We start from the raw sequence: 26,078 nt of genomic DNA on the forward strand, positions 1-26,078 counted from the left end.
CCACCACCTGAAGTCACCTTCTTTCCTGAAACTGAGCTGAGGCTGAAGCAGAAGCTCAAGAGGCCAGGTGGTGGCTGAGAAGTCTCCAGACCAACGGCTAATGCTCCAGCACATGAGGCGGACGGGTGGGGTGCTGCTCCGCACAGGGCAGGGGCACGGGAAGGCATGTGGGCAGGGCCCCCCTCCTCCTCACCCCTTCCAGCGTTCAACAAGGCCAAGAGCCCAGTCCCGAACTCGTGAGATGGATCCAAGTCCCTTGTCGGGTATGTGACTTGAAAATATTTTCTCCTATTGCTTGGGTTGTCTTTTCACTTTCCTGATGGTGTCCTTTGAAGCACAGAGATTTTTAATTTTGATCTTAAAAGCAGCCACAGAAAAGACCGATTACCTTGACGGAAGAGAGAGCCTGGCAATTGTATCTTAGCATACAAAGGATGTCAAAGGCCCGTGCATATGTCCTCAGGTGCTAGAAGAGCCCACCTGCCAGCTGAGAAGCCCACAACCAGCAGGACGTCTCTGGAGGAGCAGGGAAAGCCAAATACCCTTTCAGACAAACAGAAATGGGAAGGGTTTGCAACCAGCAGAATCTAACTAAGGGAATCTCTAACACACGCATGCTTCAAGCAGAAGTACTCTCACATGGAAAATCGGAGATCCAAAACAGAACAGAAAGCAACAAGAGTGGCAAACACGTCTACAAGTCTGAAACCAAAAGTAATGCAGCACAATGCCTGGTGAGGTTAAAGAAAAGTAAACACAGGGCAGCCCGGGTGGCTCAGCGGTTTAGTACCGCCTTCGGCCCAGGGCCTGATCCTGGAGACCCGAGATCGAGTCCCATGTCGGGCTCCCCGCATGGAGCCTGCTTCTCCCTCTGCCTGTGTCTCTGCCTCTCTCTCTCTCTCTGTGTCTCTCATGAATAAATAAATAAAATCTTAAAAAAAAGGAAAAGTAAACACACGACAACACATGTGTTGGAAAGTGGCATTAGGGGCGTGCTGGGTCCCTGCACCATCCCCAAGAGTAAAGAGCTTGTTAATTTTAGATCACTGACAATTATGAATGTTGTAATTTCTGGGAAAACCATCAAAGGAAGAGTCTATAACGTCCAAACTGCTAGAGGGCATAAAAATGAAAGGATTCGTGCTCACCAAAAAAAAAAAAGAAAAGAAAAGCAAGAAAGGAGAAGGAAGGGGAAACATGGCACAGATAAAGCAGTTAGCAAAATACAAAGTGACAGATTTAAAAAAAAAAAAAGATTTTATTTCTTCATGAGAGACACACACGCACACAGAGGCAGAGACACAGGCAGAGGGAGCAGCAGTCTCCACGCAGGGAGCCCGACGTGGGACTCGATCCCGGGTCTCCAGGATCAGGCCCTCGGCCAAAGGGGGTGCTAAACCGCTGCGCCACCCGGGCTGCCCACAAAGTGACAGATTTAAACTCAGTTCATCAGTAATTACATTTAAAGGAAACTGGATAAAGGCTCTAGTTTAAAAAAAAAAAATTGTCAGACTTAAAAAAAAAATTGTCAAATTTCAATTTAAAGAAACTTTAGGGGGGATCCCTGGGTGGCGCAGCGGTTTGGCGCCTGCCTTTGGCCCAGGCTGTGATCCTGGAGACCCGGGATCGAATCCCACATCGGGCTCCCGGTGCATGGAGCCTGCTTCTCCCTCTGCCTATGTCTCTGCCTCTCTCTCTCTCTGTGACTATCATAAATAAATAAAAGTTTAAAAAAAAGAAAAGAAAAGAAACTTTAGGGGATCCCTGGGTGGCTCAGTGGTTTAGCACCTGCCTTCGGCCCAGGGCGTGATCCTGGAGTCCCGGGACTGAGTCCCACTTCTGGCTCCCTGCATGGAGCCTGCCTCTCCCTCTGCCTGTGTCTCTGCCCTCCTGCCTCATCATGAATAAATAAAATATTTTTTAAAAAATAAAGAAAGAAACTTTAATCATGTACTACTTCTGAAGATATAAAGAGGCGGACAGGTTAGACATGAGAGAAGGAGACGTGCAGGCTCAGGCTAGCCCACAGTGGCTGGTTCCGCATGCGAATTTCAAAGAGGAGGTGGAGCCCAGAGCATCACAGGAGGGAAGAGCACGTCAGAGCGCCAGACGCTCCATCCGCAAGGAGGATACAACCATTTAGAAACCATTATCACTAATAACACAGCCCCCAAATACACAAAGCAGGTGGATGTCCGTGCAAGAGTAAGACAAATCCGCAGTGGTGACTGGAGATTCTGATGGACCTCTTTGCGTAACTGATAGAGCAGGGACATCTAAGGAACTAGTAAGGATGTGGGAGTCGGCACACATGTTCTGGAAAGGGCCAGACAGTAAATACTGTACAGGCCAAGTGCTCTCTACCACACTTACTCAACTCTGTCCTCATGCAAAACAGCCACGAACGACATGGAAACAAATGAGCGTAGCTGGGAATCCCATAAACTCGTATTTATAGAAACAGGTGGCAAGCCAGATTTGGCCCATGGACTGTAGCTTGCCAACCTGATAGAGAAGGTTTGAATAACATGATCCAAAACTTTACGAGCTGACACAAAACACTGTCCCCACCGAGTGCAGAACACCATCTTTTCAAGGACATTTAGAACATTTCCCAAATTGGACCACATGCTGGGTCATAAAGCAAGTCTCAACAAAGACAAGCATCAGCCAGAGCAGAGCATATTCCTGGACCACAATTCACTGAAGCTAAAAAATTAATAATTTTTAAAGGCTACAGAAAGATATTTGGTGAAATCGCCAGGTTTAGAAATCCAAAACAGCTATCAACGGTGAAAAAAAAATTACATTTAAAAATCCACTGAATGGAATAGTGACAAAAGGACTTCCCATCACAACACATAAAGGCCGTAGCTAAAACAGTTCAGTGTCGAAGGTTACACCTAAGCGTACGGCAGAAAATTTTAAGAGGTTGAAGACAAACGACATAAAACATGACTCTAGAGGTTACAAAAACAAAAAGTAAATTAAAGAAAAAAATAATTTGAAAAGCAGAAATTCACAAAATAAAAACTACAGAAAGCCAGAAAGTTGACTCTTTGAAAGGACTGATAAAACTGACAGTTTGACAAGGGAGACAAGAGGCGCGCGCACACACACACGAATAACGCTGGGAAAAATAACCAAATGCTGCAGGATTTTAAGACAAGAGGGGTTTATGAACAGCTTTGAGGCAATGAACTTTGAATGTAGCTGAAAGGACAAAGTCCTGGGAAGAATAACTGACAAAACGCTTAAGAAAATACAGAAACCCACACAACTGCAGCAGGAGTCCAGTGCCGCCGAGCCTCCGCGCCCGGGGACCGCCACCTCCGCACACGCACGGCGGCGGGTGACCAGGGCGTCGGGGCTGCGGAACAGGACACGTCTCCCTCCAAATCAGCGACGTCAGACAGCGGCCCTGGAGAGCCGAGACCCCCACAGAGTGGGAAGCTGGTGAGTCTGCGGGCGCTTGGCGGCTGAGGGCCTCTGCTCCGGCCCGGTGCCCCCCGCGGTGTCCCTGGCACCCCGGGGCCAGGCCCGGGTACCAGGCCAGGGCGACCCCGGCTCTGCTGCGAGCCCAAGCCTCCATCGGACAAAACCTGTCGCGGGGTGACTGCCAAGCTTCGCAAGAGCAAATCAAGCCGGGTGATGAACTGGATTTCAAAGGTGATGGGGAAGGGGTGGCAGACACGGACCGAGAGACCGCGGGCACAGTGTGCGCTGCGGGGCGCCCACGCTCCAGGCTGCCCACTCGGCCACGTGGCCGCCCAGGCTCGCTTAGACGGGAAGCACAGGTGCTTGGGGTCTGCCGGCCTTCCCGTCCTGGGGCTGTCAGCCAGGTGAGGCCAGGAGGCCCCGGTGCTGCTCTGTGTGCACCCCCCCCCCCCCCGCCCCGGCCGAGTCACCAGCCGGGAGGGAGAAAGAGTTCGCCTCCTCTAGGTCACAGCCTCCCAATCCAGAGCGACTCGGTGCTTCTCCCCTGAAATAGCTACGTGCGAAACAGAGGAGGCCCCGTGTGCTCTTCACACCTTCAGGGCCTCCGTGGGGGCGCAGCCCTAAGGGCAGCGTCGGCCCCTGGCTGGCCCCACGGCCACTTGGTGTTTGCTCCCGTGGCACAGGCACGCAGGCCCACACGAGAGCGCCTGTATCCAGGGCTGGGCAGGGGATGCAGCCTGGTGGCCAGCCTGCCGTCCCCAAGGCCAGAGGTGGCAGGATGACCTAGGTGGCAGCTTCCACAGCCCAGCCAGGGCACAGCCCCAAGGCGGCCCGGACCACCGCACACCTGTGGCCAGAGAAACCCGACGGCCCTCTGGCCCCGTGGACCTCCAGGTCGTTACCGCTCACTCCCCAGGGGCCGCTGCAGAAACAAGGGGTGTCCGTGGTCACAGGGGTGGGAGGCACAGTTGGGGTTTAGATGGCGGGTCTGGTAACGCACCTTTCACCAGACACCTGCTCTGGGGTCAGAGCCTGACTCCACTTGGACACAAACACCGTGTCGTTTGGTTTCCACACAGACAGAACGTTCCAGGAGGGCAGCCACCTACGAGATATGCCCAGGAAGATGCCCTCTGCCTTGCTGACCCAACGCAACACCCGGGAGGGATGCGGCTCCCACCCCACCTGCCTCTCTTGGCTGCACCTGACACAAGCAAGGGCGGTATTTCTGGGCCAGTCCACTGTCTTCTCGTGTAGACAGGCCCAAGCACTCCCACGTTGGAACACACAGCCTTTTCGAATTCTGGACGTGGACAAGCTAAAAAATCCATTTCTATACTGCAAACGAGCTACTGCAAAATGTTTTATTATTAATAATATCAAACACACTTGGTGGTTGGTATCTGCCAGATCCTGTTCTAAGCATTTAATGTGTACCAGCTGCACTTCCCCTGAGGAGGCACGGGGTCCAGCGGGTGGAGACACACTAGGCCAACCTCACCCACTCCTGGGCTGCAGGTTCCGGAGACGAGGGGCATGCCCAGGGTCCCACACCACCACCCCCCCTCCCTGGGGAAGCTGCTCGGAATCATGACGAGCACATTCTAGCGGGAACGTGACGTGGGTCTCAGATGCAAGCCACATCTTCAATTTTATATTCTCTGCAGCCACATTTAAAAACGCAAGAAACAGGCAAAAATAATGTAGTAATATTTTATTGAACCCAATAAATCCAAAATATTATTTCAACTTCTAATCCATATAAAAGAACATTAATAAGACATTTTGCTTTTTTTTTTTTTTTTGTCCTAAGCCTTCCAGTGGAGGCGTTGAGTCAGTCTCACCTTTCACAGTGAGAACATGTCTGAATTCGGAGTGGGCACGCCTCAAGCGAGGCCCCCATGAGACATGACCCCATGAGACGTGGTCCCCGTGAGACACGGCCTTCAGGCAGCACCAGCTCAGACAGGACACACTCTCAGGACCGTTTTCCTCCCACTTCTCTTTTCCATTTACATGGTTTTTAGAAGCTTTTAGTTTCACTCGTCCTTTTACTTCAAATGTGTCTATGATGATTAATTCCTCCACCGGACAGGAGCTGCGGGGGGGGGGGGGGGGGGCAATATTTTACGTGTTTTCTTTTCCTAAAGTATTTCCTAATTTAAAAAAAAAAAGCCAACTTATTCTTAGAAATACAATATAATCACAGGTTAAAAAACAGAAATTAGATAAAAATTATTGAATACTTCCAATTTTCTTTTTCTTCTACAAAATTTGGAAGGAGGGATCCCTGGGTGGTGCAGCGGTTTAGTGCCTGCCTTTGGCCCAGGGCACGATCCTGGAGACCTGAGATCGAATCCCACGTTGGGCTCCCGGTACATGGAGCCTCCTTCTCCCTCTGCCTGTGTCTCTGCCTCTCTCTCTCTGACTATCATAAATAAATAAAAATTAAAAAAAAAAATTTGGAAGGAGAAGAGGAAACCAATCTCTTTCTGGAAATAAATGCATAATAAATGACAAAGAATAAGTGATGAGTAATTATCATCGCTCCCTTTTCAAGTTTCTTCTTTTCCTAAAAATGGTCTTGTCGTCGGCCACCGGCCACCACCCGTACCCCTGCAGAGCGGGGCATTGCCGGGCTGCCATCCCGCCACTTCTCAGGGCCCGCGTCCCCCGTGATGCCGAGATTCGCGGTCACGCACGCAGCTTCTCTGTGGCGACCTCAGCTGGAGGTGGGATGAGAGGAGGTGAACAGAGGCGGGATCCCACGCGGACGCCGGGCTCGGGTGCAGCCCATCCGACCCGGGAGGGTCCGGGGCCACCACCGGCACCACCCACCAGCACTGACCCCGCTGCTCAGGGACAAGGAAGCCTGCTTTTCCAGATCATGCTCCCACATGAACTCCGAGGCTGGGCCACCCACAGCCCGCCACCACCACCATGTGCCTGGCACAGCAGGTCTTGGCAAGAACGCACCCACTGCACGCGGCCGCCTCGCTGCCTTCTAATCCACCGCAATCCCATCAGTAATCAGGGCTTTAGGAGAGCCGCTGGCAAATAAGGATAGCTCACCATCACGGGTGGAACTGCACCCTCCCCGCCCGGAGTCACACAGGACACCCTCACCCCCGGGGCCTCAGAAGGAGACCTCAGTTGGAAGCAGGGTCGGAGCAGTCGCAGCGTGTTAAGATGAGGTCACCAGGGTAGGCCCTAACCTAAGGACAGGTGTTATTTAAAAAAAAAAAAAAGAAAGAAGAAGGACACCGAGACACATACCTGGGAAAGGCAGCACATGGCAAGACGGGGAAGGCGGTCGTCGGCAAACCAAGGGCAGAGGCCTGGACACAACCCCTCCGGCCCCCAGAGGAAACCAGCCCTCAGACATCGTGGTTTCGGCTTCTGGCTCCAGAGCTGTGACACACGCTTCTGTGACCTCAGGCACCGCTGCGCTCCCGGAGCCCTCAGCAGACCAGTAAACGCGCCGTATGCGGAGCCTCCCTCCCACGGCCTCCTCTGTGTCCGTCCGTGCCGCCCGCACCCCCGCCCTGCCAGGAGGGTACCCTCAGCAGTCGGACCACCGGCCTCGGAACCAATCTTCGCAGCTGTGCGTGGGCAGCGCACCGCGGTCACGCGTCACCCGGTGTCGAGGGAGAGCCATGCCCCCGTGTCCGCTCGCGGCCAGCACCTGCGCCTCGGTCTACCGACAGCTTGCTGCCGCCCTTCCCCGCCGCAGGTCTGAGCGGGGATGAAGAGTAAGTGAAAAATAATCCGTATTAAGTAAACCTGTCCTACCATCCGTGTGACTGCAAATCTCAAGGTTCATTTTCAAAAGGCCACAGCGTACAGGGGCCCGTCCACACCCGCACACGGCCGTAGGGAAAACTGTGACGAGACAGCAGCATCCCCGCAGGGCCACGCGGGGCGCCGTCCACACCGCAAACGGGCCCAGGAGCCCCGGGCACGCGCAGCACCAGACGTTCGGCGTCCATGCGGCCCCGACAGGCAGCGTCCGAACAACACAGGACCGAGGGACGGGCCGGCCTGCCCCCAGCACCGTGCAGCTGCCACGCGGGGAACCGGGCAGCAGGCGGCCCCTGCCGCTCCCAGGCCCGAGGCTTGGAGGCGCACGAGGCGCTGCCCTCGGATGTGCTGAGCCATGAAATGATTCAGCAGCAAGGAAGATCAGAGGTTGGCACCGACACGGACGCTGCCCTGGGATGACACACGCACCCCGTTCTGTGGCGGGTGGGTGGGACGGCCAACACACCAGCCCCTGCTGTGTCCCCGAGACGCGCTGAGACATGGTGACATGCTCCGCTGTGGGGCCCCCGTGCACCTGTGGGGAGGAACAGGAACAGTTCACGCGGCCCGGCTGCCACCAGCCCGTGTGGGGCTCAGCCCTGGCCCCTACTCTGCTGTCCCTTCCCCTGAATCTGAGTGACTTTCCAGGAGCTCTGGGCCCGGAGCATCCCGGGAACGACCTGCCACCGCCACACGTCACGTGGCTTCTCCGACACATGCGCGGTGCCTGACGCATGCACCCCTCTTCCCGCAGCACGTGCCTGCTGTGTACCCCACGGAGTCAGGGCTGACCCTCGCTGTCTGGACCCAATGACAAGGGCAAATGGCAAAGGTCAGCAGTACAACGTGAGCCAAAGAAAGCGGGCCCCGAAAACGTAGGCAAGGTGTGAGGGGCGTGTTAAATGCACGTGTGTGCACGTGGTCACTCAGACTCGGGATGCGGGAAGCTTCCCTCGCACGGCTGGAGGATGCGTACAAATTCCCCAGGCAAAGAGGGAAAGAGTGTTCCAGACCAAGGTGTATGAGGCCCGGGGCCAAGCCAAAGAGCAGGTGTAGTGGGGGGAAGAGGAGGTGGGCGACGGCGGGGCTCACCACAGAGCCGGGGGGCGGCCTGCCTGGAGGAGGGGGTGGGGGTCGGAAGCGGGAGGCTCCACAAGACAGTGGCTGGGGGGGGAGGGACACGGATGACAGGGGCCCCGACAGGGCCTGGGGAGGCGGAGGAAGGGTGCAGGCGCCGCAGGACGGATGGGCGAGGAGCCGCTGGGAGCCGCGCTCCCGCCTGAGAGGCCGAGCGCGGGTGGGGGCCGGGGGCCAGGGCCGGGGCGGGGGGGCGCCGCGTGAAGACGCCTCCGATGCGCCCCGAGGACCACCACCTTCCACACGCCGGTCCTCCCTCTGCATGTGGCTTCTAGCTCTGAAAGCGACACGGTGACGGATGACACACTAAGATGTGGCGTCGTGGAAAGATCCTGCTGTTCCCGCGGGCACCACGCAGTGCGCGAAGAGCAGCGCCTCGGCTACCAACCGTCCCCGGAACCCCACGGTTCGCGTGGTGACCTGGCGGATTCCAAAACAGCAGACACGCCCCAGTGGGATGGAGGGCGGGAAGTCAGTGGGCAGCCGAGGTCCCCGGGGACCTCCCAAGGCGCCCCAGCACCTGCCCCTGGGATGTGCCAGGGATGGAGGGTCTTCTGGGCTCAGACCCCCCAGGGCGCGTTCGTCTTCCCAGGTGACCTCGGTCGTGCGGGCAGACCTAAGCCTGTGACGTGACGGTCCCTCCCCGTCCACCATCAGCAGACCTTGTCCTTAGCGACGTCTTTATGAGCCGCCGTTGGAATCCGGGAAACCAACCCGGGGCGCCCAGGGGACTCGGCTGGTCGAGCGTCCCACTCTTGGCATCGGCTCAGGTCACAGTCTCGGGGTCGTGGGATCGCGCCGTGCACTGGGCCCCGTGCTCCGCAGAGAGTCGGCTTGGGGTTGTCCGTCCCCCTCTGCCCTCCTCCCTCTACTTTCTCTTAACAAATAAATCTTACGAATAAAAGAAAAATTAACCTAACACGGTCCCGTATCAGCCCCGCCCCAGGGCTCCCAGCAGAAGCGAGCCTCTTCGGGGAGACCTGCGGGCACCTGCAGACAGAGCTCACCTGGACATAAGCCCACGATCCAAATTTACACAGCACACGAGAGGCTGGGTTCTGGGAGCAAGACAGAGCGGGACTAGGGGTGGAAGCCAACCCTGGAGAAAGGCAGACTTTGGTATGATTGTGATTGCCGTCACTATTATTTTGATATTGTCAGGGGCTGTGTAGGAAGCGTTTGGAGATCACAGAGGACAGTGAAATCCATGCAAGGAACAGAATACTCAGCAAGAGGAGCAGCAGATTTGGAAGGAACCGAAGAGGATTTTGGTTTTTTTAAGAGATTTATTTATTTGCACGGCAGAGAGCATGCGCCCGTGCACACGAGCTGGTGGGGGGGCGAGGGGCGGAGGGAGAGGGACTCTGCAGCCGACTCCCCACTGAGCGCGGAGCCCTACGCGGGGCTTGATCCCACGACCCCGAGCTCGTGACCTGAGCCAAAACCAAGAGTCAGATGCTCGAGCAGCTGAGCCACCCGGGCCCCTCGTCAAAGGGAACTTTTAGAAATGAACAGAGGAAGCAGCGCAATGAGAAGTTTCATGAGCTGCCTACACCGCGGACCGGGAGGCCGGGAGGCGGCAGGGCCGGGGGCCTGAAGAATCCGCCCGGGATGCGGCACAAAGTGACGGAAACGGGAGAAGCACGATCGAGGGTTCAGAGGCTGGGGGACGGCGCGATCGAGTCAAGCAGCGCTCAACAAACCGACGGGCCAGGAGCTCCCGGAATTACGAAGACACAACCTCGGCCTCCGGGAAGCAGGCTGGGCAGGAAGGCACCCCCTGGCGGTGCCAGAGTGAGGCGGGCACGGAAGGCCAGCGCGTCGGCCAGGACACCGCGACATCACAGGACCTGAGTCTCGAAGGCTGCCTCTGCCCAAGAGGCGCGTGAGCTGAAGTCAGTAAGAGAAACGTCCCCTAAAATCGCCACGTGTTTAGGAAGTCAGAAGGCCTCGCTCCTGGGTCCCAGGAGAACCAGAGCGGCAGCGGAAGAGTGTTCCCACTGGACAGCACGCAGCCCTGCAGAGCCGCGACGGGGAGCCTGGGACTCTGCTGACAGAAATAGAGAATTAAGAAGCTGTGCTTAGAAAAAGCAAGAAAGGGGCTCCTGGGGGGCTCGGCCGTTGAGCATCTGCCTTTGGCTCAGGGGGTGACCCCAGGGTCCTGGGATCGAGTCCCGCATCGGCCTCCCTGCAGGGAGCCTGCTTCTCCCTCTGCCTGGATCTCTGCCTTTCTCTGTGTCTCTCATGAATAAATAAATAAAATCTTTAAAAAGAAAAAAAAAAGAAGTATAAAAAATAACGAGTCAACTCAGTAGCCCAGAAAGAGAACGCCGGGGTAAACCCAAGGAGCACGGCCAGGACGGCGGCGAGGAAGGCAGAGAAGCCATCTGAACGCCGGCTCTGCGTGAACAGTAACAAAGTCACAAAGGAAAACCTCTGCCGAAATCAGTCAAGGAACCAGAAAAGCAAAAACAATTTTCAGAATGAAAAAGGGAAGTTGATGTCAGAGTACAGATCTGAAAACTAAGACTGTATTACGACCTTTGCACCCAGAAACAGAGGATGCTATGAAGCGAACAACGCACTGGAGAGCCCCAGGGTGACCCCATGGTCCCCTCGCAGGGACAAGAGCCACGGAGGGCCCCGTGTGGGTGAGGCCTCCCGACCCCGGACTTGCATTGCCGCGCTCCTCCGTGTGAGCTGCCACATGGGGACGCCCTCAGGACAACCACTGGCAAGGACCCGAATCCTGACGACAACCCCTCCCAGTAAGACGGCAGCCGCGGGTGGCACCATGTTGGTGGCCCAGGAGAGCCCCGGGCCTGAGGACCCGGCAACGCCGCGCCCGCAACCCCTGGACCACGGGAACGGGGAGAGGCTGCGTGTCGGTGTCACCTGTTACGCAGCAACAGCGGGCACACGCAGGTGAGTGCCCAGAAGAACCCCCCGAACCGCATGCAGACGGCGCTGGAGAACCTGCCGGACCTGCTGCTGCTACGGACACAGGCAGGATGGACTCACGGGCACACAGAGGCCAGGGGCACAGGGTCTCGGTCCCGAGCTCTCCCACACGGCATCGCCATCCGACTCACGTCAGGAGGCTGGCGTAACCCAGACACCAGACCAGGCGAGGACGGGACGTGATCGAGGACGATCACAAACCAAACCCACTTTGGAACACGGGGGCAGACAATCCCCAACACGCTACACGCCAGCCACGGTCACGGAGCACAGATAATGCACCGCGGCCACTGGGGCACTTCCGGGCGCCAAAGTTCGCACGTACTTCACGGAGCCAACGGAGAAACAGAGACGTCTGAGATCCGCTCAATACGCGCAGAAACGGCCCCCATGAAACATCTTCAGCAGATAGTCTTAGAAACAAGACAACGCTCTTAACCAGAAAGGGCCCATCTACAGAAAAATAAGCCTTCTCTGTTTCTGTAACGTCACTGTTTGGAATGGGAGACATCTGCAGGGGCACCTCAATGCCGGTGCCCCCCACGCAGCACCCCAGCTCTATGCAGGGGGCCGTTACCTCGAGGCCCCTCCCTATGTGTCAGCAGGATCCAACGCAAGAGCTTCAGAGGCGTTCTCACCCCCTCCCCCGACCCGTGGACGTCGCTCTAAACCCGGGGAGCCCTCCCCGGGGGGCAGGAAGGCTGCCTCCTTCCCAGGGTGCATGGTGTGCAGGCCCGTGGGCCTCTCCGGGCTTAGCCAGCCAGCCCCCCAGAGACGGGCCCCAGGGTATCCCCGTGCCTGACGCCGCCCAGGTCAACTCACACCGGCAAAGGGTCCCTGGAGCGTGTGCCCCAGGAGTGCAGCGATGCCCTGGTCACCCTGGTCGCGTGACTGTGGGGAGCCCCCTCCCTCCCCGAGGCTCCAGGGCAGCGTGTGCCCCACTCGGGGATGTGGGACGTCCAGCCCGTGTCTCTCCTCGCTGGGGCCAGCAGCACCTCGGTGTCCCCGGGCCCTGCTCCCTCTCACGTCAGTCGCACGGGCCGCTGGCCCTCGACACAGTCACAGCCGAGTGCCACCCTCCTGCCAGCACCGCGGGCACATGGCTCAGCTCCTGGTCCCCTCACCGTGGCGCTGTCTCGGTGGGCCCTGGAAGCACCGCGTGTCCAGACAAGTCTGCGGCCCCCGTTTTCTCTCCTGAGACCCCGGGCCTAGAGGTGGCTGCTGTCCTCTGCTGGACAGGCAAGGGTCTCTGGGCCGCGCACCGCATGAGCCCCTGGACTGTCTGCAGGCGGGTCCCTCCCCTCCGGGGCCAGGGTCCCAGGGGGACAGGCGCTTGGCACCCTGCTCAGGCTACTTGGTTCACTCATGATGCATCTGCTGCATTCCTTTGCCTGCCGCCTATCTCTAGAATTTTCTCTTTGACTCTTTTTCAAAACTTTCAATTTCCATATGATACACGCACAGAACAGTGCACACGTCACAAGTGTGCAGCTCAAGCTTTTACACACCACACACCCCCGTGCAACCAACACGGGGCTCGAGGAAGATGCTGCCGCAGTGCCCCTGGGAGCCCTGCACGCCCCCTGCCCTGCGGGAAGCCCCCTCCCACAGCCGCGCCGCACAGGCCGCTTCCGCCAGTGGACGCACCCCTCGGGCCTCCCTCCCTTTGCTCGGCACGTTGTAAGAGTCACACATGTGTGCCTGCACGTGGGACGGCTTCATTCTCTTCACCGCATGAATATGCCGGGGTCCCCTCTTCATTTTCCTTGGAGACACTGAAAGCAATCCCAGGGCTTGTGCCTTAGGACCAGAGCTGCTGGACCCGCTGTACGTGGGTCCTGACGGGCACCCAGGAGTGAACGGCCTTGGGGGCAGGTCCTGCCACTCGGTCTCTCCCGTGGGCGCCCCTTCACACCCACCGCAGTGCTCCTGTGCTCCAACCCTGTCCCTGGCGGGCGGCCCAGCACCTACCTGGGGCTTCAGGTTCACACCCCCCTGGTGGCCAGTGCACAACCCTGCATCTCTATTTTCCAGAGGTCCTGCCTCCTCTGATCCCAAGGACAGTAACGGGAGGAGGACTCAGAACATTTGGGGCGGGGGACACCTGGGTGGCTCAGTTAAGCGTCCAGCTCTTGGATTTGGCTCAGGCCATGATCTCAGGTCGTGGATGGAGCCCCATGTCAGCCTCTGCACTCAGGGGGAGCCCATTTGAGGATTTTCTTCCTCTCTTAAAAAAAAAAAAAAAAAAAAAAAAAAGAACCAAGATTTGGAACTGCTTAGCTGTTATACCAACACTGGAAGGGGAAATAGCAGTGTTTCCCTAAAATCAGGAACAAAACCAGGACACCCTGTCGCACTTCCATTCAACGCCATCCTGAAGGCCCCGGCCCGGCCGTGAAATGAGAAGTCATTAGGAACAAACAAAGCCATCCCTTTCCTGCATGACAGGGATGGCTGCACAGAAAACTCTAAAAGGAAAAAGAAAGGCAGAGTGGGGGGCACCTGGTGGCTCAGTCAGTTGGGCATCTGAATCTTGGTTTTGGCTCAGGTCAGGATCTCAGGTCATGGGATCGAGCCCCGCGTCGGGCTCCATGCTCAGCACACATCTGCTGGAGACTTTCTCTCCCTCGGCCCCTCCCCCTGCTCACACTCTCTCTCTAAAATTAATAAGTAAATCTTTAAAAAGAGAGAGAGAGAAGAAAATCCTAAACATCTACAAATAAACAACAGGAAACGGAGATTGCTAAGGTGACCGGGTATCACGGCAACACCCAAAATCAAATGCATTTGTGCTCAACGCCAACAAGGAGTTAGAAGAGATGTTTAATAAAAAAATAAAATTTAAAAACGCCACCTACGAGAGCAACAAACCTAACCTGTGCCCGTGGGAGGGACTTTAACCGCGGACTATGAGACAGCCTCACGGGCCGCCGCCGACCACCTGCACTGCTGGAGACCCGGGCCGTGTTCACAGCGGGAAGACGGGATGGGGAGGGTGGAGTCCCCAGCTGCTCTACAGTCAGTGCCATTTCAGCCAAAATCCTGACAGTTTTTCAAGAGGCGCTAAAAGCCCACAGTAACACGACAGGGGGAAGCAAAGAGCAGGAACCGCCAGGGGCTCCCACGACCCCGCAGGGAGGGTGAGCAGGGAGCAGGGGCTGTGGGGCGAGCGGAGGGCCAGGGAACCCAACGGAGGGCGCCTGGGCACGTGGCCGGGTGTCCCCGGGGCAGCACTGAGGACCTGCCGTGCGACACCTGGCACTGCCCCTGGGGACCGAGGCGCCCCGGGCTCTGTCCCTCTCAGTGCACAGCGAGCTCCAGAGCGATGGGAAGCCTCCACGGGGGAGCTGACTCGCAGCCTCAAGGACACGCGGGGCAGCGCCCTAGTGCCCCAGGCCGGGGAAGGACTGCCAAGAGCCAACCCCCCTCCCCAGAAGGGAAGATGGGCAGACCCACAGGAAGTCAAGCATTTCATTCATGACGATGAAGGAAGAAGAGGAGGCCCGTGGCAGCCACGTGACGGCACAGGAGAGGCGATCACACACCACCGCAGGTCAGCCGGAGAGGCCCACGGGGATGGAGGGCAGCGGGGACACGCAGGACCCAGCGGCACGGGGAGACGCTCCGGGCATCGGGCAGGATGTGCAAACCCAGGCCATAGCGCGACAGGCCACGGTGCGTCCGTTCCATTTGCAAGAACTAATGACAACAGCGAAGAGCCCGGAGCGCTGGACACACCTTAGAGCCGCTGCGTGGGCGGCGGGCGTCTGAGAAACAGCCCGAGCCCCCCTCCCCGGCCTCCGCCTGCAGCTCGCCAGCGGCCACGGCCAGGTTGGGAGCACTGTCCGGCGAGCGGCCGGGCACCTGCTGGAAACCTCTCGCAGACTTCAGCTCCGCGCGGACCTGAGCAGGGCCTCCCGCCTGCGCTTAGAGACTCGCGGACGCCCGTTCCCCCGAGAACCCCCGCCGCCCGCAGCTCCCCCCGCAGGATGCGCACATCCCGGCTTTCACCTGCACGTGAATTCTTGGATTTCTGTTCTCCCTGCTGTTTTTTTCTTAAAAGATTCATTTATTTATTCATGAGAGACACACAGAGAGAGGCAGAGACACAGGCAGAGGGAGAAGCGGGCCCCTCCCAAGGAGCCCGATGCGGGACTTGATCCTGGGTCCCAGGATCACGACCTGAGCCACAGGCAGACGCTCAACCGCTGAGCCACCCAGGCATCCCTGTTCTCCCTGTTTTTGCTTCTCAGGCATTTGTAGGAAATGCCCATTTTGTCCTCATTTCATTAGCTCACTTACTTTATTCCAAAAATTAAACAAATGTTTTAGACCAGATATTGTAAAAATTGCAACCTACAGGCTAAATTCAGGCAATTATTTTTTATTTGGTCTGCAATTTGTTAAAAATAAATAATTGCACATAAAAACCCAGATTTCTGCCTTCTCCTAGCAGAACAAATATCCATGTCTTCTAGTCCTGCGTCCACCTGGGCATGCTGGCTGGTGCTCAGTGCTGGGCTCAGTGCTGGGCTCAGTTCCGAGGTCAGTGCTGGGCTCAGTGCTGGGCTCAGGGCTCAGCGCTGGGGGTCAGTGTCTGGGGTCCGTGCTGCGCTCCTGCTGGCTGGGGTAGTGCCGGGGGTCGGCGCTGGGGGTCCGGCGAGCACGTGGGAGAGAAGGGGCCCTAGCCATCACTCCGTCCACGTAGCCGCCCCCACCCCGTCTCACACCTACATTCCTCCTGGCTCCCCTTCCTGCCTGGCCTCTGTCAGAATCTGGGTTCACAACTTTCATGTAGTTTTATTTACAAAAAAAACAAAAAACAAAAAAAGTTTGTACCCAACAACTCCCTAGGACCCAAGGGAGGGAAGTGAAAGGTGAAAGCAGTCGGAGCTCCGGGGAAGCGCCAAGCAAGCCTGGAAGCAGAGGGCAGCTGCGGGCTGCCGCCGCCTTTTCCACCGAATCTGCTGGAACTCAGGCCACAGCAGCACGCGCCTCGACTCATACAATGAAAATACGCACCGTGTGCTACGGTGTGTGCCCGGGCCCCACGACCCACCTGGAAGCCCGGGCTCTTTCCCGCCGCCCGGCACCTTGCTCTGGGTGCCAGCGCACCACCGGGGCAGGTGCGGAGCAGCTCCAGGACACCTGCCGCGACCACACGGCTTCTTGGAAAACAAAACCAAAACGCTAGCCGTGCCACGCAACTAGTAACACTGTAAGAGTGTTTTTACCACGTCCTTCCTTCCGCTTCTGTGGAAGCCACTCAACGCTGAGAGGCGGTCGTAACTCTTCGACACTCAGAGCCCCCCAAGAGGGAACCCACCAGGTGGCCGGAATGCGCCCTCCACATGCTGCTGTTCGGGCCTGGGGGACGCCGGGCTCCTGGAGGGGGCAGTCCAGCCGAGGACCCCCGGCTGACACCTCCTCAGAGCTGCACACGGGGGGGGGGGGGGGGGGGGGGGGGGGGGGGGGGGGGGGGCACGAGCCCCGCCTCCTCCACCAGTCACCGCAGCATGGTGGCCTCAGGGCCCCCCAGCACCCCCCTCCCATTACCCTCGGCCTCCATAGCCTCTCTCCCAGCAAACCTCCTGCACCTCCCTTTTTGGCATCTGCCTCCTGCGTCACCCCACCTGATCCATTCTTCATTCAAGAATCTACTTCTGGCTCATTTTGGCAAAAATCGCTGCTGTTATGCCTTATTTTGCAAAGTACACCGACTGGCGGGCTTCTCTCCGAACACGAGGATCGCGTGCGTCTCCCTCGTAACAGGCACGTTCATTCAGTGGCTCCAGTTAGACTCGGACGCAGCCTAAGGTACAAACCAGTCCCCGGAAAGCCTGACCGACCACCGGCGCGCTCCCGCTCGGGCCAGGACACCCCGCAGCATGCTCCCGCCGCGTTGCGTGCAGGCGGCGCCTGGGCACACGCGCATCTGCGGTAACTGACTGCCCCGGCGCGGCATCACATCTAGCATGCACCTGTTCCCGCCACCTCAGACGGGGATTTCTGGCCCCCCGTCCACCACGTGCAGCCTTCTGGAAGTGAGGAGTTCTTAAATGACTACTTACGTGAAGCCAACCACTTAGTTTCAAAATGTAGGTTCGTGACACATGGAGTTTTCTGAGCAGCAAAGTGCTTTGGATCCAAGACGACCTCTGACGTCTAGATTCATCACCTGCTAGCTGGACAACCCCCACCAAGCTCTCCCCCTCGGTCTCTCCATCCGTGTTACGGGGCGACGCCACTGTCCTCACAGGGCCTTTTCTTAAAGAATCAAACACCATAAGGTGCCATCACGGTAGCTGCCGTCGCAGCACAACACAAGGCCTCAGTGGGGAGGCGGGGGGCACACACTCATAAAGCCAGCGGCTCAAGCAGCGACATGATGAAGAGGAGAAGAGCCACCACCTCTGGGGCTCCAGAGCTTGGCGCCCCCCTCCCAGGGTTGCCACCATCGGAGGCACCAGTCACCGCTGAGCATCACATCTGGCTGCAGGTACTTCCCTCCAGCTGGTCACTACTGCTCACAGGCGAATTCCTTGGTATTGTTCTTTATCACCGATTTCACTCCCCACCCACTTTCAGAAAGGAACTGAGAAGAGCCAGGTTAATAATGCATGGCCTCCCCGAGTCGCCTGGGGACAGGACTCCCCGCCCAGCCGCTATCACCGCTCACTTGCCTCCCTTCTGAGTCCTAGGCCCCCCGGCTGAGCGCTGCCTGTCACAAGTCCATCTGCTACGACGTACCCTACCTGAGACCCTTCTGGCGACGCACGCAAGGGACAGCAGTCAAACCCCAGTGTCCGCAGCCCGTGAGCCTTCACCCTGCAGGGAGGCCGGGGCCGACCTCCCCCCGGGCCACCTCCCGCATGACCCAACGATCGCACAGATGCCCTCCCAAGATTACCACCTCTCACGCTTTGCTCACAGAGATAATCAAAACACAGCGAATGCTTCTAATAACCAAGGAAGGGTGGCCCAAGGACACACCACTACTGTGTGGGCCTCAAACGCAGCATTTTGAAATAAGTAATTTGCAATTACCGTTGAGATAGAGTAAGTACTGTTGCCAAGGAGTTTTAAAAGGGCAGATAAAGTCACAGATGTTTCACTTCATGACTTGAAACGACTCATTTAAAGCCTCAGAGGTTCTCTGGTTAACCAAAAGGAAAACCCGGGAAATTTCGGACCAACTGCTTTACAAAATTCAGTCCAACCTCGCTGTACCATCAATGTCTCCCTGGGACTGAGTAACTACAGACCTGAGCTTCTACAAGTCATTAAAAAGGAAACGGACAAATGTAGCCACTCGCAGCCTTTGCTCTATGAACATCAATCAGCCACACTCGTACGGTAAACAGAGTCCTGACGAGGCCTGGAGGCGGAAGCCGCTGCTGCCACATGGACGGTGGCAGGGGGCCGCTGCTGAGGGTGAGGGGCGCCTGGCCTGCGCTGCAAGCATGCCCTCTCCTGCCTCCCCTGTTAAGTCAGGCTGAGAGTCAACAGAGGTGTGCATGTCAGGGGTAAAATGTCACTGGACAAGTTAACCAGACCCTCCCCCTCCAAAAAAAAAAAAGTAAATTTGGCTCCTCTCAACACAACTTCTTATTTTTCCTTGTTTTTAAGGATTTCGGTATTTTCCTCCTACCTCCGATTTGACCCGAGATGAAAATGTGTGGACCTTTAGCAGATGGTGGGGTCTCAGAAGACGGGAGCCCACGGACCTTGCTTTAAGTGTGGCCGTGCTGACCTGTGACCTCACCGTCAGCAGGCAGCAGGGCCGCTGTCCTCGCAGACCACTCTTGTCCAAGGCTCAAGTGTGACCAGAGAGAACACAGGCCAAGGGCCAACCCTGCGTATCATGGTGGACTCGGCTAACGTGGGAAGCAGGGGTAAAATCGGACAGACCAGATCACTTTGGTGGATACACTTTCTCTGCCTCTCAAAATAGAACAACTACTTTGTTTGCTTCCCCAGCCCTGGCCCACAGACCCATGTGCAAGCAGGGTGGGGGGGGTTCCTGCGCGCGCTGAGCCTGCCACGTGGGCCAGCCGGGGGCCCAGGGAGGCGCTTGCTAGAATCCACCCTCTGGTGATCCACACATCCCTCCTGCACCTCCCCTGACCACCTCACAAACCCTGCCAGTCATCCTGCTGTCGCACACGCCTCAGGTCATTGCGGAGACAGAGCTCAGAGCTCTTGATGGGGTCCCCAGGTGGGGTCCCACACAGGTGGGGTGAACAGCAAACCCCGGTGCAGCGACACCCCTAGCACTGCACATGGCATTGGATTCGAGACTAAGGCAGTGACTATACCTTCCAGGGTTTGCGCATCCTGCGGGTCAGTCCCATGTAGCTTCTTTTTAAACAATGCAATCAAGGAGATCTTTAAGGGTAACCAAGAAGTGGATACAACAGTGAACCACAACTGGCTAAACTCTAAAACTTTGAGGGGGGAGAGGGTGTAGTTGTGATGATCCAGAAAAGCGGGAGGAGCAGCAAGAAAGCGATCAAATCTGAGAATGTTCAGAATCTGGGACCCCTTAGGAAGCTTTCAACAGAGAAGTGAGGACTAGGAACCCCTAAGTGAGCATCATCAGCCTGCAGAGCTGCAACCTGGAGCATGTCCCGGGCGGGTTCTGGGCTTAGCCCCACTGCTCTGGGCCCCACCAGCACCAGCACCAGCTCAGCAGTGGTGGAGCTGGGCTCCCTGGGATGACTGTCACTTCTCTGATGGGCGGCTGCGTCCCATCCCAGACTCTCTGAAGGCCAACGGTCCTCGTTTTTCCTTCTAGTAAGATCCTCTTTCCTAGGAAAAAGAACCCACCTGCTCAAATATTCCCTTAGGCAAGATTGTTAGTAGTGTGCTTAAAAAAAAAAAAAGGTGCAGGAAGCCATTTATGAGAGCATTTTTCCTACTGCACTCAACTTCTCTCAAAGTTTAAAAAAAAAAAAACTGCACAATTTTTCAAGGTAGCTTCAAGTGCTAATAGCCCTCCTTTCCAGGGCCCTGGGGGCGGCCCTGGGGGTGGAGGTGGCTGCGCCCCCGACGGCTCTTGGGGCTCTTGGATTACGGGCTGACCCCATCACTTGACTGGAACCGTGGAAATTCACAGTCGGCCTTGGTCCAAACGCCAAAGTCAAATGTGAAAACTCAGCATCCGCCACCCCCCTTCGCGGCCCCACCTGCAGCCCTCCCGCGGGTTGGGTAAAAAGTGAAACTCGGCCTCGGCGCGCAGGGTCGGGGTCGGGGACGGGGTCGGGTCCGGGGAGGGGGCGCCGCGCGGGGTCCGGGTCCCCAGCGCCCCCGAGCCAGGCAGGGGGCAGGTCGCGTCCGCGGGGGGGGGGGGGTCGCAGGAGGCCCCGAGCGAGCGAGCGGAGCCCGCGGGGAGAGGGGACGGGACGGGGGTCGCGGGGGGTCGCGCCCTGCCTCGGCCCGGGCGCCCCTCCCCCGGGGCCCCCCCACCGCCCTCCCCGCGAGGCCCCCGGAGGGGCGCGCGGGGACGTGTCCCGGGCCCGGCCGGACCGGGCAGCGGGGAGGCCCCGGGCCGGCCCCCCGCGCCCCCCGCGCCCCCCGCAGCTCGTCCTCCCGCAGGCCCCGCGCCGGGCGGAGCGCAGCCGGCCCACTGCGGCGCGGGGCGCGGGGCGCGGGCGCGGGCGCGGGGCCGACCTCGGGCGGAGGAGCGACCTCGGGCGGCGGGAGGGGGCCCGACCTCCGGGGGCCGCGCCGCTCACCTGCAGCCGCCGCCACCTGCTCGTCGCGCGCGCGGCCTCGGCTCCCTCGGCGGCCCCTGCGGCCGCTGCGCTCCGGCCCTGGGCGCGCCCGGCCCTGCGTCGGGCCTCAGCGAGTGCGGCGCCCGCCGCCCCCGGCCCCCATCCCGCCCCGCCCGGCCCGCCGCCCTCCGCCCTCGGCCGCGCCGCCCCGCCACTTCCTGTGCGCGGCGATCCCACAGTTCCGCCGGCGCGCGGGGAGGGCGGACACGCGGGGGGGACACGCGCGGGGACACGCGGGGGGGACACGCGGGGACACGCGCGGGGGGGGGGCGCGGGGAGGGGCGCGCGGGGGGGGGGGCGCGGGGGCGGCGGGGGCGCGCGGGGAAGGGGCCGGCGGGGTCGGGAGCGGACGCGCGTGAGCCCGGGGCGGGGACGGCGCGGGGCACGTGGGCTGCGGGGCCGCGAGGCCGGCCGGGGGCGGGGAGACGGCCCGCGAGCCCCCGCCCCCCGCGCCCCCGCCCCCGCCCCCGCGCCCCCGCCTGTTTCCGGGCGCGAGCTCCTCCCCTGGCCCGGGTCACGGCCCGGGTCGCGGCGCCGCGGGGGGCGGGCGGAGGACGGATTTCCGACCCACGTGCAGCGCCCTTTGACTTATTTATAGTTTGCAGCCGCTGGCAACATTGTATCGATTTGACCCGGGAGGAAGCTTCCCGGAACCCTGGGGGGGGGGCGGGGCGGCCGGGAACCTGCCTCGCTCGCTCGCGGGGCCCCGGGTCCCTGGGCGCCCCCCCCCCCGGAGTTCCCCACGGAGCACCTGCTGGTGGCTGGGCCAGGAAGCGGCCCCAGGGAGCCTGGCCCGGCCGAGGGTCATCTCCCCCGGCCTGCCCCGCCGCCTGCGCCCCTGAGCTTGGACGGTGGGCGGTGGGCGGTGGGCGGCTTTCGGTGGGAAACTACTTGAGATACCAGGCGCCCTTACTCGGCTTGTATCTCCTTTAACCCTCCTCCAACCCTCCTCCAATTATTTCAGAAAACACTTGGGCTAAAATAAAATAAAATAAACATACATGCACCTGTTCTACTCACAATTCCCTAATCCTTGAAAAAGAAGTTACGGTTTGCAGGGCTGCTGGAAAATCATTACTGGTAAAACTGCAGCCTGCGCCGCCGCTCCTCCTCGCTGTCCCATCCTACAGGTAAAATTCTCACAGGCACCTGCAGATGTGCAAGTAAGGATGTTCTGACTTCGGGCATAGAATTACAAAAATCTGAAAACAACCCACAGACATCTGGTTGAATAAATTCCAGCCTGTTTTTAATATATTAAAAAGAATTTTTAATCTAGAACATTAAAAAATTAATATGCTAACTATATATGCTGATATTACATAATCTGCAAGATTTGTTAAGTCAAAAGAGAGAGTGAAGATGCAGGGCAGTGTGTATACAAGAATCTCTTTGCCGTATTGAAAAGCAGTGCAGGGATCCCCGGGGTGGCGCAGCGGTTTGGCGCCTGCCTTTGGCCCAGGGCGCGATCCTGGAGACCCGGGATCGAATCCCACGTCAGGCTCCGGGTGCATGGGGCCTGCTTCTCCCTCTGCCTGTGTCTCTGCCTTGTCTATGCCTCTCTTTCTCTCTCTGTATGACTATCATAAAAAAAAAAAAAAAAAAGCCGTGTATATGCAGCCATCCGTCCAGAAAACTTCTGGAAAGATAAAGAGTTATCGGCTCTTTTGTTCTCGGCTGGACAGGGGTAGGTCGACTTCATTGTTGCTAGGTAGTCACATTTAAATTTGTCATATGCACACACTTTAGAAATATGTTTTTAAACTAATTAAATGTACCTCATCATTTAGACGCTCGGTGGCCCCTTAATAGTCACTCTGAACTTCTAGATCAGCTCAAAATACTACTTGTCTCGACAGAGTAAAGCACCATCAGTGTAATCTAATCCATATTCAGATAGAATCTATGATCACTCAGACCTAAGCTAGCAGGAATTTGCATCTGGAAAAGCTCAGCTGAACATATGAGCAGAGTAAACATTTAAACAGAGCTTGGAAGTCAGCCAAGCAGCCCTTAACTACTTACCGGGCCCTGCGCGGAGCACGTGCCGGGCTGGCTGGGAAATGTGGTCCTCGCTGAGGTTCCCCGACTTTATTAGATGCGCGCCTTAGTTCACCTACGTACCCAGACAAAGCCCTGAGGTAGAGACGACCGGCATCTGTTCCACATTTGCAGAGACTGAGGCACCGGGAAGCTCGGTGTCTCACCCGCCAGCCCGCAGCGGGCAGCAGGGCCGCGGCCTGACTCAGCCGCAGTGCCCCGGCTCCATGTGACCCCAGTAACCAAGTTCTCTGTGTTGGGAGAGAGACTTAGGTCCCCCCTGAACCGCTTAAATTAAAACGGGGAAAGGACAGGTCTTAGCCAGAGTGTTCACAGGCACAGATTTGCAAGGTGAGGGGCTTTCTGCATGCCTAGGAAGGAGGGGAGTGGCCTTTGGGTACAGCCTGAGTGTGAGGTAGGTCCTGGGAGGGGGACTCCCCATTCATTATTTGCTCTAAATCTCCAAACCAACTTGCTTGATAACCTGATAACCGTTCCACCAGGTAAATAAACCAGACCCCAGGAGGTGACCCTGAGGCCAAGGAGCAGCCTAGAAGCAGTCTTTCCAGTTCAGAGTCTCTCGCTCACTCTGGTCAAGCCCTGCCCGTAGGCCTCAAGTGCTCTGAGGGCATTGTGGGCTCCAGGTGAGTCCGGATTGAGGAAGGCTTCCTGGGGCAGCTGGACACGGATGTCACTGCCCCGGGGGGACTCAGAGCCTAAGCTCAGAGCTTAGCCTGTGACCTTGGTCAAGGACATGGCCCATGTGAGTCTTAGTTTCCTATAAAGCAAGGAGGTTCCCACCCCAGACTTCCCTGATCCCCAAGTGTGTGCCAAGAGAGTCAGGCCGAGGGGCTAGCTCCGGCATTTCTCAAAGCCTAGAGTTTATTTTTAACCAAGATGTAAAAGTTTACCAAAACTAAAGATAGTGACTTTGCTGGAAATTGATGAACTCCAGCAGTTAACACTAGCCTCAAATGGAGAGATACTGTATATGTTTTTAATTAGTATATAGCAGGAAAACAGTGGTTACAAATGCAAGTTTTTCAGGAGACTAAGTATTATTTTAAGTAGGCTCCAGGCTGAGCGTTGGAGCCCAGCAGGGGGCTTGAACCATCAGACCTGGGTTGAGATCAGGAGTCAGACGCTTACCCAGCTGAGCCACCCAGGAGCCCCACAGGAGACAAAGTGTTTTTAAAAATGCGCTTCTACAGGGCTGAAAACCCTCAAAAGGGATTTTTCATGACGCAGAGCCTGGAAGCCCCCGACACTCTGAGACCCTGCCCCGAGGTGGTTGTTGAGAAACTGTGATCAGCCTGGAGGTCAGAGTCAAGGTCACACGAGTGGGTGAAGCCAGTGCCCAGCCGAGGACAGACCTCAGGCAAACGTCCAGCACGTGGGGAAGCCCTCTGCGCCGGGGGAGAGCCCTGGGTTTGAGTCCAGGCTCATTCTAGCTGCAGTAGGAGCCTCACCCCCTCATACTCGGCCATGGGGCTTCTGGATGCAGTGGCCGAGCTGTGGGGCTTGAGGACCTGTGGCCTGAGTGCAGGGGCTGTTCCGACCAGAGCCACCCCGCTGATAGCCATGGACCGCCATCGGCATCCTAGTCTCCCTGGGTAGAGTAGGGGAGCCAGAGAGGTGGGCAGCTGGGCCAGGGGGCAAAGACAGGGTGACCAGAGTCAGGCTGTGAGGCCCTGTCCCTGCAGCCAGTCGGAGCGGGTGGGGTACCCCAGCATGTCAGCTCACGGCCTGGTGCCTCTAACAGGCCATGTTGGCTCCAGGCCTTGGTCAGCAGCTGCCCCAAGGCCTGAGACTCCACCTGCCCCGTCCTGCCCTCCTAGTGCCCCAAACCCCACTGGCTGCATTGTGCCTGGAGGCCTCTCCTGACACAGGCACCTGCAAAGGAGACTTTGCCCCTGCCCGTTAGAAACACTGCCTGACCGGGGCACTCCCGGGTGCTGCACCCAACTCTGCACATGAAGGGGGCTGTCTGTGCAGATCCCGCCCTGAAGGCCCCCTGGCCTCTCCATCGTTGAGCGGCCCAGGCTCCTCGCCCACAACCTGGGGCTGGCAGGGTAGGTGGGCAGGAAACCCACACAGGACGTGTGATCTATCAAAGGATCACACCCTCCCCCCTCCCACCCCACCCCCACCTGCAGCCCCACCCGGACACACAAAAATTCTAATTTTTTTCTTTGCACCAAATCAGCTTTCAAATTGTTCTCTGGCATTCAAAATTAAACAAAACAAACAAAAGTACATGCTATTTCTACAAGGTCACCTGTCCAGATGTGGCATCTCCGATGTAGGAGAGCCGCAACCCAGCTCACAGGCCTACCGAATCCCTGAGCTGTAGGAAAGAGCCGGTCGGTACTGCTGTCGGCGGGCTCGAGGAATCACTTCCAGAAGAAAACAGCCCAGCGTGTTACTAGGCGAGGAGGAGAACCTCCAGAGTTTAGGGGGGCGGTTACTACCTGCCTTAGCACAGGCACAGGTGATGGCGCCACGTGATGGGGAAGCAAACGCTCTACAAACCCAAATCCTCAGAGTAACAGTGGAAAAGGAGAGGCTGGGCCCTGGCCCCGTGAGGAAGTGGCCCACGCACCAGCCGGGGCATTAAGAGCAAGCTCAGTGGCACTTTCTGGAAACGCTGAGTGGAGGAGGGACCCGACGGTCCTGTCATGTCACACAAAATTAGCACATCCTTGGGCAGCCCAGGTGGCTGCCTATGGCCCAGGGTGTGACCCCAGTGTCCCAGGATCAAGTCCCACATTGGGCTCCCTGCATGGAGCCTGCTTTTTCCCTCTGCTTGTGTCTCTGCCTCTCTCTGTCTCTCTCGAATAAATAAATAAAATCTTTTAAAAAAAATCAGTGCATCCTTTAGTGAGGGGACGGGCTGTCCATGAGGATCGTGCAGTTGCAAGGTGA

The 26,078-nt window shown here is 57.9% G+C and overlaps 1 protein-coding gene across 5 annotated transcripts in view; it reads right to left on the minus strand.

The window, feature by feature from the left end:
* The window catches only part of AGPAT3 (1-acylglycerol-3-phosphate O-acyltransferase 3), a 133,157-nt gene that overhangs the window by 63,349 nt on the left and 43,730 nt on the right, over positions 1-26,078 (minus strand). The window contains exon 1 of one of the 5 annotated variants that reach the window (XM_072739377.1): positions 21,075-21,231. The exons of 3 other annotated variants lie outside the window; for them this stretch is intronic. The gene's annotated coding sequence lies outside the window, so the exon portion shown is untranslated. Of the gene's footprint in view, positions 1-18,692; positions 18,861-21,074; positions 21,232-26,078 lie in introns of those variants that run through there. One more of the 5 variants, XM_072739382.1, reaches the window with a different exon arrangement.

The sequence above is a fragment of the Vulpes vulpes genome, chromosome 15, assembly GCF_048418805.1.
Source record: "Vulpes vulpes isolate BD-2025 chromosome 15, VulVul3, whole genome shotgun sequence".
NCBI lineage: Eukaryota > Metazoa > Chordata > Mammalia > Carnivora > Canidae > Vulpes > Vulpes vulpes.